We start from the raw sequence: 12,088 nt of genomic DNA, 5'->3' as shown, positions 1-12,088 counted from the left end.
TTCACGAGTTCTTTTTAAATAAAACTCCTCTTCGTTAATAATTTTATTAAAACGTTTTAGAACTTTTCATTTAATGTCAGTCTTTATTGAAATAGTTGTTAGCACGTTTACATTACGGCCTGGATCGAATATCTTAGGAAAATACATACAAGTTGTACGAGAAATACATTTATATTTTTATTTTTTTAAAGTTTTTGAAAATGGTTACAGAAGTGGTCACTATACAAGTTTTAACGAAGGTAATTAAATTTACAGTTTTTAAGTGGTATTCCGCGTATACGTATTCGATTTACGAACTGCATATAAACTTGGTGTTGATGGTTAAATTGGACATAATTTTTTAACAACTGATGCCAAGTCACAGAATAATTTGGCACGAGCTTCAATAGGCTTTTCGATTGTGCCATAATTTTATTTTGTTGTGGGTTTGGGTAGAGCAAGTTGGCAGTATTTTAAGTATAATTTTGATTAAAGTATAAGATAAGCAAGTTCGTGTTAAGAGAGATTTAAAAGTTACCCCAATTTATTTTGTAGATAATTGAGTAAGAACATCTAATATAGAAGTTACAGTCAAGGGAAATTGTGAATAGTATAAATATGTTTGGAATTTTCTTATTAGTTTTTACAAATTGAATCTACAATATCACAACCAAAACACTAAGGGCACTTTCATCTCTAAAATCTCACTAAATGGTAATTTTTGAAAAGTTATCCAGGAAACTAAGTATCGGAATCTTTTCAAGAATTTATTGCTCATTTTCAATAAATTTAGTGAGGAATTATTACTTCTTCACTTTTATTAAATTAAACTCCAATATATGCTTCCTGGGGAAATGATTTCAAAATACTCAATAACTTTTAAATTTTAAAGGTACCTAGTTAACTAAATTTAGAAAGGAAAACAATCACTCAATATAGACACCTTTAAAAAGAGAACAAAAATTAAATGATGACTTCGACGGTAATTAAATATATTAAAACTGGTTAAAAAAATCAATTTGTTAAATTAATTTGGTAAATAAAGCGATCAAGATTACATATAAAATTTCTCAAAGTTTAATTAAAGTTGCAAAGAAACGCTTACGAGGAAACACTGCTCAGTAAATATACACAATGCTATTTAGGGGTTTTTATGGATCAAACCCATTGTCAAATACTATTTATTGAGGAACTCAAAATGGTTTAAGGAGGATTAAACTTTATAATATTCATAACTGACTTTCAACTAGATCATAGACTCAATAAATTTATACATACATTGCCGTGAATTAAATTTCTCAACTTTATGCTGGAAATATAACTTCCTAAACTCGATTAAATTTTTTTTGATTAAACAAATTTAGTAAAAAAAACCATTGCAACTTAACTGGATAATAAAGGGATTTTAAGTTTTTCGATAAAAACTTATTATCCTTTTAGTGTTCAACACTAAATGAGTACTTAATGATAATTAAACATCTTTAAAAAAGATAATATATCCTCTTTAAAAAGGAAAATACCACCAGTAATTATGCATACAGTACGTTTTAGGCGGGATTGTACTTTGAAAATAAATTTTAATGATTTGCCATTTGCCACAAGAGGGTTTTACTCTCTTAAAGTTAATTTTTAGGTTGAAAGCTTGTGTTATCCTTTCCTTTGGCCAAAATATTTTGATAACTTTGTAGAGTTCAGTATTTTGCTCGACCTAATAAGCAACAAAGAAAAACAATACGAACCGAAAATAACATCAACTCAAAGGCTTGGCGAATTTTCTTGAGGATAAAAATACATCCTTTATGCATGAAAAGCAACACACATATAAATATTTAAATTTCGTTTATACAAACATTCACTAACCTGAATTTCATAAAAATTAACTAATGGAGAGGAAATTATGTTTCAGGTTTGAAAGTTATATTTACTCTGTAACCCACAATGAGTAATTTAATCTGGGTGATTACTTTGTGGGGCTTAAAACCTAATTGAAAAGACCAATGGAAGGATTAAAAGGATTGATCTAAGATAACCTAAAATTGCTTTCCAAATATCCTTCCATCAGTGCTTTCAAAGGACTTTCAATGCACATGTCATACTAAGCAGGAAAGGAAGTTTGATTGATAGAGAAGAACCAATGAGGTCTGGATATGGAGGAACTGTTTGGTGGTGTTATTAGTGTTATGTTATGTAGGTCAAAAAATGAGACTTTGCACCATCAAATTGTTGGCCAGCAAAGAAAATCGACGGAAAGAAGACGTTGCAAAACAAATTGATGAGTAGAAAAATTATGGTGGGTGCTGAATAAATGCTTGCTGAATGGCAGTAAATACCGCAAACCGATTGGCAGCAAAACGTTCTAATTTTAGTTAACGGATTTACCCGTAAAATGCGGAAATCCTCATAATTATATTCAAAAATGTAATCAGAGAAATCATAGGATTTATGGATTTTATAATATCAACGAGAGCATTGATATTTCATTACGCGGTTTCAGTCGTTTCAAGCCAAATCAACTTTCACAAAGTTCGGACGGTTTCGAAACAGTTAGATTGCGAATTCCTCTGAACATCCTGATGTGAATATTTCTAGAATTTACGTACCTTCGCAAAATATTTCACAGAATCTAAACTTGACTCGTCGGTCTTTGCTTCTTCTAGAAGATCTAGATAAATGCATTAACTTTAGCGCCAAATCGACACTAACTATCCGAATCTACCAAAACGCTTGTCGTCCGTACTAAAGTCGAAATCGGAATGAAGACGACATTCAACCGAAAACACGACACTCGATTTCGAATTTTGGTCTTAATTGAATTCTTTGGAGACTCCTTGGATCGAACTGGTTCTAACTGAACGATGCCAAGTGGGTTTTATGGAAGGGGACTTGTCGTGTTAAAAATACGACAACTACATCATGCAGCCCAAGATTTTCGTGGGATCACACACAAGAATTGCTGCACATTCTAAACAATTGATCCATAAGTTTTCATTAATTATAATTACGCTTTATGGACAGAAACAACATGAAAACAGAAATTCCGCAGATGTTTCCATGTAATTTTGCGAGGATCCAGTTCCGGCAATGCTGGACATTTTTTTGGGATATTCCCCATTAACTTTTTGCAATAGACTCTAAAAAGCAAACATTTTAATTGAGGAAATGTTTTAACCGTGATTTAACTTACATTCCATATTATAATTAAAAATAGTGGACAAAACGCTCTAATGGAGGTATTTATTAGGGAATCCCTCAGGTTGTTAGGCAAGCGATTATTCAACTATAACAAACGAATTACATGAATGAAATAATCTTATATTGAGTTTATTCTCAGGTTATTCGTGGTTTTTCACTAATTAGGGTTTTAATTCAAAAAGAAACCGAAACCGAACCAATGCGGTTTGCCTAATCTGCTTAATTAAGAGGTTGATTTGCAAATATTTGATCATTAATTAAATTATTTTGATAATCAATAACTATTTAGGATGTTTTAATCGGGTAGGTCAGGTTTGATTACTACGAAATTTATAGTTGAAGAATCTGGAGGCGTGAATGGAAATCTGATTTTTTGGAAGCACTAAATCAACACTTCCATTCTCAAGCTCGCTTAAATGGTATAGTAAACAGCAAAGCAAACTTAGAATTCCAGGTTTGAGGAGGTTCCCTCATAGGTATCCAGATTGTGCAAGATATTTTATGAAATTGTCGAGGAAGTGGTCAAGAAAGACTCGTTTTAGAATTCCAAGAAAGGTTTCAAACCGTCTATATTAGGATATTTCATTCAAGTTATATTCTATTCAGGAAATCCCAGTCTCAAGAAAAGTCGATGTATGGTTGAAACTTTTCTGCGTCCTGAACAAATTTCTTCCTAAATTCCACATTCCAGTACTCTCTGAAGACGTTTGCGTTCAGATTTTCTATCTACGCGAAATATGTTAAATCGACCAGAGTTAATCAGTCTTTATTATAAAGTAAATTACGGATTCAAAGTACTATGTATTAAAATTGCAAGAAACTCACTTGAAAACATGTCCAATAGACTAATTTTTAAAGACACGAAAACACATTTACTCATCTGACCTATGTGTCAGTATAACTATCCGCATGTTCAGCTGGGGGTGGTAGACTATGATTCATTATTGAATGATAATATTCGGACTTCCATTGTCTTTATTGAGTTTTTTATACGACGTCCGGCCTGATAACGAGTAGAGGTAGAATTGCTTGAATCGCGTTGTAAAAAAATCAATAAAGACAATGAAGGTGTACGAATGATCATTTAATGTGCAGCTGTGGGTTTAAGCATTTTCAAAGATAAATAAACTTAGAAAGCAGTGAAAAATTACTTGGGTTGAGTTAACCTGAATGCTTCCTAAACTAATCTGTTCTGATTGGGAGCGAAACTTACACTCTCATAATCAGTTATGAGTAGGAATACCACGCTTAGAGTATTTTTGATATTCTTAAAAAAATAACTCCCTCCAGGATAACTAAAATAGATTTTAGATCCAAAGATTAGAGCATTATGAATTTAAAGAATTTGCGAGTCTTTTAATGTTCAGATCATCAATTTCTTTTTTATGAAATCTCAAATATGTCAAAATTGAGATGATATTTTGTGAAAGTTCAACATTAAATGAAGTCAACCTAATTATACTCTGTTTGATTCCGATTTTGTCCAAGAATTGCTTCCTAGACCAAATGTATGCAGCGACCCGTTAGAAGGAGTAAACAAATGCTAACTAACCCGGATTCCCCTGCGAAGAATTTTTAGGACATTCATATAAATGTACTTTTAACCTGATGGAAGATGCATTGAATTGGAGAATCGTCTGACCTGAGCTATCATCAAGTACTTAATTCCGAAAAATAGTCTAAAAAACAAGGGGACAACGAAGCGGTAGAGTGACAGACTCAACGCAATTATTTTTGAAAAGATAGATCTGAACTAACCTAACGCAAGGGGCAATGGATTGAAAAAATCATCACAATTAACTTGAATTAACTGGAATCATTGTTGAACACAATATTGACCTGGCGCACAGAGCGAAATGGGCGTAAGAATTTCACATGAAAACTTTCTGGCTCTGATAACCATAACTACCTAACCTAACCCAAACTAACCTAATTCAAAAAAGCTTGAGCTAACCCGATCTATTCGCCTGGGTGTTGCCTTAATCTCCGTGGTACTTTCAAATTCCAACTCAAAAGCTCCCAACGACTGAAAGTCATTGTTCCTAATACCAACGTTAAGTAAATCAGCGAATCAATTTAATTAACTTTATGAAACAAACCTCAGATCTCATTCGTGGGTTCAACAACAGGTTTCGCACAAAATAATGTATGCAAACATTTCGGCCTCACCCTGATTGTTTTCAAATCTTATTTGAACCTTTCAAGTTTGCTCTTGATCCGACTCAAATGAGCATAAAACATTTCAGAATAATTTGAATATGCAAATGTATGGAGATTTGCTAATTAGTTCTTCACTAAGCTAACCAGATCATTGTCAATCGTGGAACATTATATAGAATTCCTCATATGTAGTTCGATTACCATATAGCCATTGAACGAATAAGTAACTGCAAATGCGTCAATGAGCGTGGGTTTGTGAACATGATATCACGGACTTTACCTAAATCTTGATAATTTTCCATGCAGCATGAGCTGTTGATATACATTTTCAGCTATCTGTGGCTCAAATATGTCTAATAAAAGCTTTTAATTGGGAGTTATGCAAGAGCATTGTTTGGTTGAGATTGAAAAGCTTTGTGAAGAGTACTTGGAGGCCACTAGAAAGTACACAATAATTGAATAAACATGCTGATGACTGGATTTACTCTTGATCTTAACCTTAAACACTTTTACTTAACTTTTGTTTATGTTTAAGAGCCTTGGAAGGACTGAAGTTTTCCATTAATTTCTGTGAGGTTTTAAGAAAAAAAATGCATTTCGTAACAATAAAATTATTATTAAATTTGTGGATTTCCTCATTTTTTTTTAATTCTATGAATGATTATGCTAAATAATAGATTCCTTCTTGATTGTTATTGTTCCGATCAGGCACATGTCTTTTCCGAAGGACACTAGAGTCAGGACACGTGTCCCTTTAGATTGTTAATAGTTAATACACCAAGGCCGACCAATATCAGCCTGATTGGTCCAATAATAGAGAATTTATGGCACAAAAGTGTAATATTATTGTAGATTTGGCCTTCAATGGCATTTCGAACCTATTTATAACTATTGGATATTCTTCGCGTGTTTCGGGAAATCGAATTTATGTTTTTGAATTAATTTTTAATAAGGCAGGCGGAATGAATAATGCAGGATTCCTCTTTATTTATAGTAATGTTTATGTAGTTGGGCGTTTTTCAATATTTTAGCATTTACTACATTCATTTAAAGAGGCTTTAATAAGTAAAACTAAAAAAAATGTATATATATCATGAGTCTGAATCTCGGAATCTAAAGCAGCTATCAAAAGTTCTGTTACGTAGGCTTCTAAAGCTCGAAACGGCGATAAATTTTATATACTTCTTAAGGTTAATTGGTTTTCATATTCTTGAGATATCGACTATTAAATGTTTGAAAAATGTACAAAAAGTAGGTATCTCAAGAACGTTTTAAAATTTGTGATGCGTCAGCTTCCAATTAAATGGACTCGTGGTTTATGATTTTTTCGAAAGGGTTCGGTCTATCTCTATTTGAAAATCTATAGTTAAGATTTACGGATTTGAAAGTTATAACATTTTAATTCATTCTGGCATCAACTCAATTTGTTTCTAGCTTAGAATCGAACCTGCGTTGCACGCCCCTAATTTCCAATTTTGCGACCCATTATTCTTGTGATTTCATCAAAGGGGTGAGATTAGAATCCTATTCGACAAGCAGTGGCATACAGAGGGAGTTATGACAGTTATGAGTTATTGTAGTTTTAACTTTATTTTGCCCAGCGTCTTTAGTTGGGTTCTTTTGACCTTCTTGTGGTTTGGTTTAAAACGGTGGTGTAATGAATCTCATGTCACTTTTCCAATTATTGTAATGGTTCATAAATTATGGAGATATCGACCAACAAAGGAAGGAAAATAGTTGAAAATTGATGCCCACTTTCGACAAGAAATCGTCAAAGAAATCTCAAATATTTACTAATTTGAGTACAATGTCATCCTTGGATGGTTCGATTATGAACTAAAACTCTTACAGACACACTTTTAATCATTAACCGACAGTTTCAGAAAAATAGGTATAAAAATGACGATACACTTCGCAAATTACAGGAGATTTGCTGTCATATCAAGAAAACGCAGTGAGGTGGAATTTTTCTTTCTGGAAGTGGAAATTTTTTACATTTTTTCTTACATGCTTCTCTGAATCTTTTGAGGGATATTGCTAAACTGAAGATAGAGATTGGTGCGCCACTGTTTGTAAGATAAAATTGGAAATTTTTTCCTCTAGAAATATGGGATTAGTTCTGCATAAAACACCAAGAGATAAGTTATGAATTTTTGATAGGTTAAATTTTAAAAAATATATATTTATGATTGGGCACTTTTGGCATTGCTAGCGATAAGATTATGCCTAGCTGGCATATGGAGTTGACAATTTTTCACCTTATGGACACTGAATGGGACAAATTCTATATAAAAGCATAGTGGCGCGAAATATTTATTCTCGAATCGGATTCAAACAAAGGTGAAGCAAAAGCAAAAGTTTCAAAGACAAATTAACAATGTTGAAAAATTCATTAACCATTAGAAAGTGCTGGTTTTATGTTCTGTGTCAATGTTTTAAGTATTCCCAGTCTTGACACGCATTATGACCGTGTGATCTGGTAACTAATGAGAGCCCAGGTGAACAATTTTAATTAGTGGAGATTTGTCATTATTTCCTTCAAAAGCAGTGGTGTTTCGAAGAGATCAATTTATTAAAAAAAACTAGGCCTTATCACTATGTCGCTCATCATTATGACTACTTAATTTACTTAAGAAGGTCTTACAAATTTTTAGCCAACAGGTCAGTTGGGCCTAATATGGACAATCTAGAAACTGAATATCTTCAGGCGATGCAAGTTTATTTATATTTGTGCTCACATGCATTTTGCACATTTCCTTAAATTATTTATAGCTCAGTGGAAAATTTTAGGCCTATGGGTATTGAACAGGCGGTCATTCTTGAAAGGCCAATTGAATGGATGATGATGTAACAATAAGGCTATTGAGAGCTTCTTGTGAGGTCTGGGTTGGAAGGTGTCAGCAAACTGTTATGCAAGGCAGATTACACCTACATCGAATATTCCGATGAGGTGCCAGGATAGTTCTTAATTGGGTCGTAAATTATACTTTATAGTTATGTTGGTCGTTACTCACTTTTTAGTTGGTTTATGGCCAAAAATACGCGACACCTACAAAAGGGGAATCTCATTAGATTAACTAAATTCGGAAAGTAAATACTGCGAACCTCGAAACGAATAATGACTTGAGACTTTTTACCATAATAATGACCTGGTACTTTTACCTCCGTTATATTCTACTTGGTAACATCAGATTTTTGTTCATGCATTCCATTTTTTCGTAGTTTATGCACTATTAACTGTGGCTTTTCGCAACGTTATGCTTGTACCGATCAATTCTTTCAGTTTCCTTGCCTAACGTAAGCCAATGTAGTTGGATACAAATGATTTGCGCTATTTGCTTTAATAACACACTTAAATAGATGCCTTGTGTATGGGATATAATATTTCCCGCATTAATTCCAATCGCATTATTTTAATTCCACGATTCACATGATTGAATAATAGAGCGATGACCCGAAACCGAATGTTAGTAAACAAACTTACAAAGTTATTTTTAAAATTCTATTTGCATACATCGTCGTGCAGAGTGGCATTTTTGTGTCTTCGCATCGTTTTAGTCTAATTTATGGCAATTTCACTCGATTAAAAATTAAATTGACCACAAGAATTGGAAAGATGCCGGCACGAGTCAGGGATGTGTATGATTTTTATGAGAAGTGGCAACACTGTGAAAGAAGTACAATTGTACGAAAGCTGCACCTCAACCAATAGTCCACTAGACTGAATGACAGAAGAACGGTGCGAGATTGTCATTTAGCTTTATGTTGTGATATACAGGGTAGTCCTTATAAATATTCTGATATTTAGGGAGCTGATGCTTTGGATTGTTTTAAGACGAAAATATTATATAAACGTATGTCCTAAAATAAGTCGTTTCCAAGATACAAGGTTTTAAATATTAAGAAAAATAAAATATTTTTATTTGTATTTTCAAAATAGCACATGGTATTTTAATGAAACTCGGTATACTTACACAGTAGTCCAAACATTACATTTCTCTTCTATGGAGGGTACCAGACTGATATTCTCCAAATTGGGTAAATTTGTTTAAATAAATGATTCCGAATACTCAGAAAGTGTTTCTCGTGTTTTTTGATATAATAAGTCGTTTTTGAGAAAAAAATATGCCACGTTGAGAAACTATGTGGAAAATAATAGCAAATTCGTTAAAGAGATAAAGTTAGCACGCAAAATAATGAAGTACTACATACGTATTCCGTTGCCATTCTTATTATTTTGTGATTTAAAAGTAATTTTTTTAAATATTTTATTTTCCTTAGTATTTAACATCCTGAATCCCGGAAAATACTCATTTTAGGACACATATTTATATAACATCTTCGTCTTAGAATAATCTAGAAAAACATCCCCTTGAATATCGGAACAACCCATAGGGACTACCCTACATAGGGCGCTGACGGCACCTTCAAAATCAAAATTAATTTTTTTTTCCGTTTTATTTGACAGTTGCCTCAGTTTTCTGTATCACATCACGTTAAATTTTTGTATATTGTCTGAGTACACTCTCAAGAATCCATACGAGGAGACTTTACAAATTATTATTATGCAAATTTCCAGGGAGTTAAGTTTTTTTATTTCATTAATTTCTATACGATGCACCACTGAATTGAATCTTTCTGCCCAATTTAAAAATGTTTTCATTTCATCGTTTTTGAGTTATTTATAAAATTATGATACAATTTACACAATTTTTCCATTAATTTAGACCAAGACCCTGCATGTTTTATTTCAATTTCAGAACTAGATTTGATTCAAAGAAATACCGAAACTAAATATCTAAAATGGTTTTCCTTGAATGGACATTTCAAGAAAGATAGAGGCATTATAGAGACAAGAACTGAATAAATGTTAATCGAAGACAAGCCATCAAACTTCATATATATACATAGTTTCACCTCAAGGAAGGATTTCGTTAAGAAATTGAAGTAGGACTGATTAAAAGAAAGATAGCAGAGAAAAGGGTTCTTAAGAGGGTATTCCACGATTAGTGGATTGGATGTAGAGAGGTGATATGGGCTTGTCAGCTGCATAAATTTCGCTGGCTTTATTCAGAATTCAAACATTGAATTAAATTTAAAAAAATTTAAAAATCTAGAAAGAAGAACCTTTATGAAGTGGTAGTATTCTTTAGAAAGATGATGGGTCATGATATTGGGTAAGTAATGGGACAAGCCTCTCTGTTTAATAGTTGTGATATAACATCTTGTGTCACTTTCCAATTTTCACGAACATGGGACAATTTCCTAACTCTTTAATTATCATTAAAATAATATATGAGCAGAACTAACTTTGCAGACAGCCGGTTATTTGAACATTGCTCTTGATAACTTTTCGAAATTAAGTTAAAGTTAAAATCTGGTTGAATGACATCAGCATGTCTTTAAGTGACTAAAAATCATGAACAAACCATTGTTCAGCAAAGTCATACCATGAGATTTTTCTACCTTTCTATGTCACAGTTACGTATCGCAGACTTCGTAGTTGCACTAAATGCATCACTACAAACAGTAGAAGCACATGAAATGTGAAGGGACTCGTAAATTTGTAACTGGTCAATTGCAATAATTTAAACAAATTAGAGATTGGAAACTGCTAGTTAAAGTTAGAGACGTCTGGATTAAGCCATGAGTTATCTGAAAGGCCTACATAATGTATCAGTTCTGTAAGTAGTGGATAAACATTTATAGTATTCCAAAAACGTCTGGGAATAAGCTTAATTATCAAGTTTTAATTTCGTTTTTAGGCATTTATGAAGTTGAATCCAGTTTCAATTTGCTCACAGCAATCCCCACGGATTTCAGTCTTTAACTTCATGAAATATTCGAAAAATTGACTCTATTTGGAACGAAATTACTCTCTCCAAAATTTCGTGAAATTTAATGTAATATAAGGTGATCTAATTACATCCGACCTATGTTATATCTACTTCTTAGATATTGAACTTTCTTATTTGAAAAGAATTTTATACGGTTGAATTCTATGGGTTACGATTCCATGGTGTATATTCCACACCCGTCAATCGTTTTTGAGATAATGATAGTATTTGAAATTGAAAATGTTTTTTAATTTTTTATGAGGATTTCAAGCTTCTCCATGGCTGACGATTCGTCGAAAAATGAAACACTGGTTTGAGAGATGATTTCTCAATTTCTCGCCATCGAAAAGAAAAAGTAGTTTCGCAATAGTGCGAAAAAAGAAATTTTTATAGTACTTCTTAGGAAATTAATTTTGTTTGAAAAAATAATTGTTTTTATTTCAGTTTTTGAGGATATGACATTGGTATACTAACGGCGATGCCATTGTTTCGTTCCAACAAAGTTTGATAACCAATTTAGTGCTCAACGATTACTAATTTAATACGTTATGTTTATTATTCAATAATTTAATTACCCATTAAGTAATGATTCCCGAATAATTAATATATTTATTTTAACAAACTCTTTCTCAATGGAGGACGTAGCATTAAGTCAAACTATAAATAGACCTCCTAAAAATGCAAAGCAATTTCTCACAATTATTTTTAACGAAAAAACCTATCAGCCCAGCCACAAGAGCACATGACCAGCCCAAAAAGGACTTCTATAACAATTTTTCCGTCGCTATATTATTGCTCAAAGTACGCATACGTTGAGTGCATACTGAATGCCTAAACAATCCTACACAGTCCATATAGCACAAAAGTAAATCAACGTAATTTAACTATCGACCTTGAGATTATCGACACAGTGTTCGATT

The 12,088-nt window shown here is 32.6% G+C and overlaps 1 protein-coding gene across 5 annotated transcripts in view; it reads right to left on the bottom strand.

The window, feature by feature from the left end:
- The window catches only part of LOC136346310 (UNC93-like protein), a 50,904-nt gene that overhangs the window by 28,920 nt on the left and 9,896 nt on the right, over positions 1-12,088 (bottom strand). Inside the window, exon 1 of one of the 5 annotated variants that reach the window (XM_066295364.1) lies at positions 2,580-2,788. The exons of 3 other annotated variants lie outside the window; for them this stretch is intronic. The gene's annotated coding sequence lies outside the window, so the exon portion shown is untranslated. Of the gene's footprint in view, positions 1-2,579; positions 2,789-12,088 lie in introns of those variants that run through there. One more of the 5 variants, XM_066295370.1, reaches the window with a different exon arrangement.

Source organism: Euwallacea fornicatus, chromosome 22 (assembly GCF_040115645.1).
Source record: "Euwallacea fornicatus isolate EFF26 chromosome 22, ASM4011564v1, whole genome shotgun sequence".
NCBI classification, from domain to species: domain Eukaryota; kingdom Metazoa; phylum Arthropoda; class Insecta; order Coleoptera; family Curculionidae; genus Euwallacea; species Euwallacea fornicatus.
Note: the sequence above shows the minus strand (reverse complement) of the source record. Positions and strands in the feature narration are given on the sequence as shown.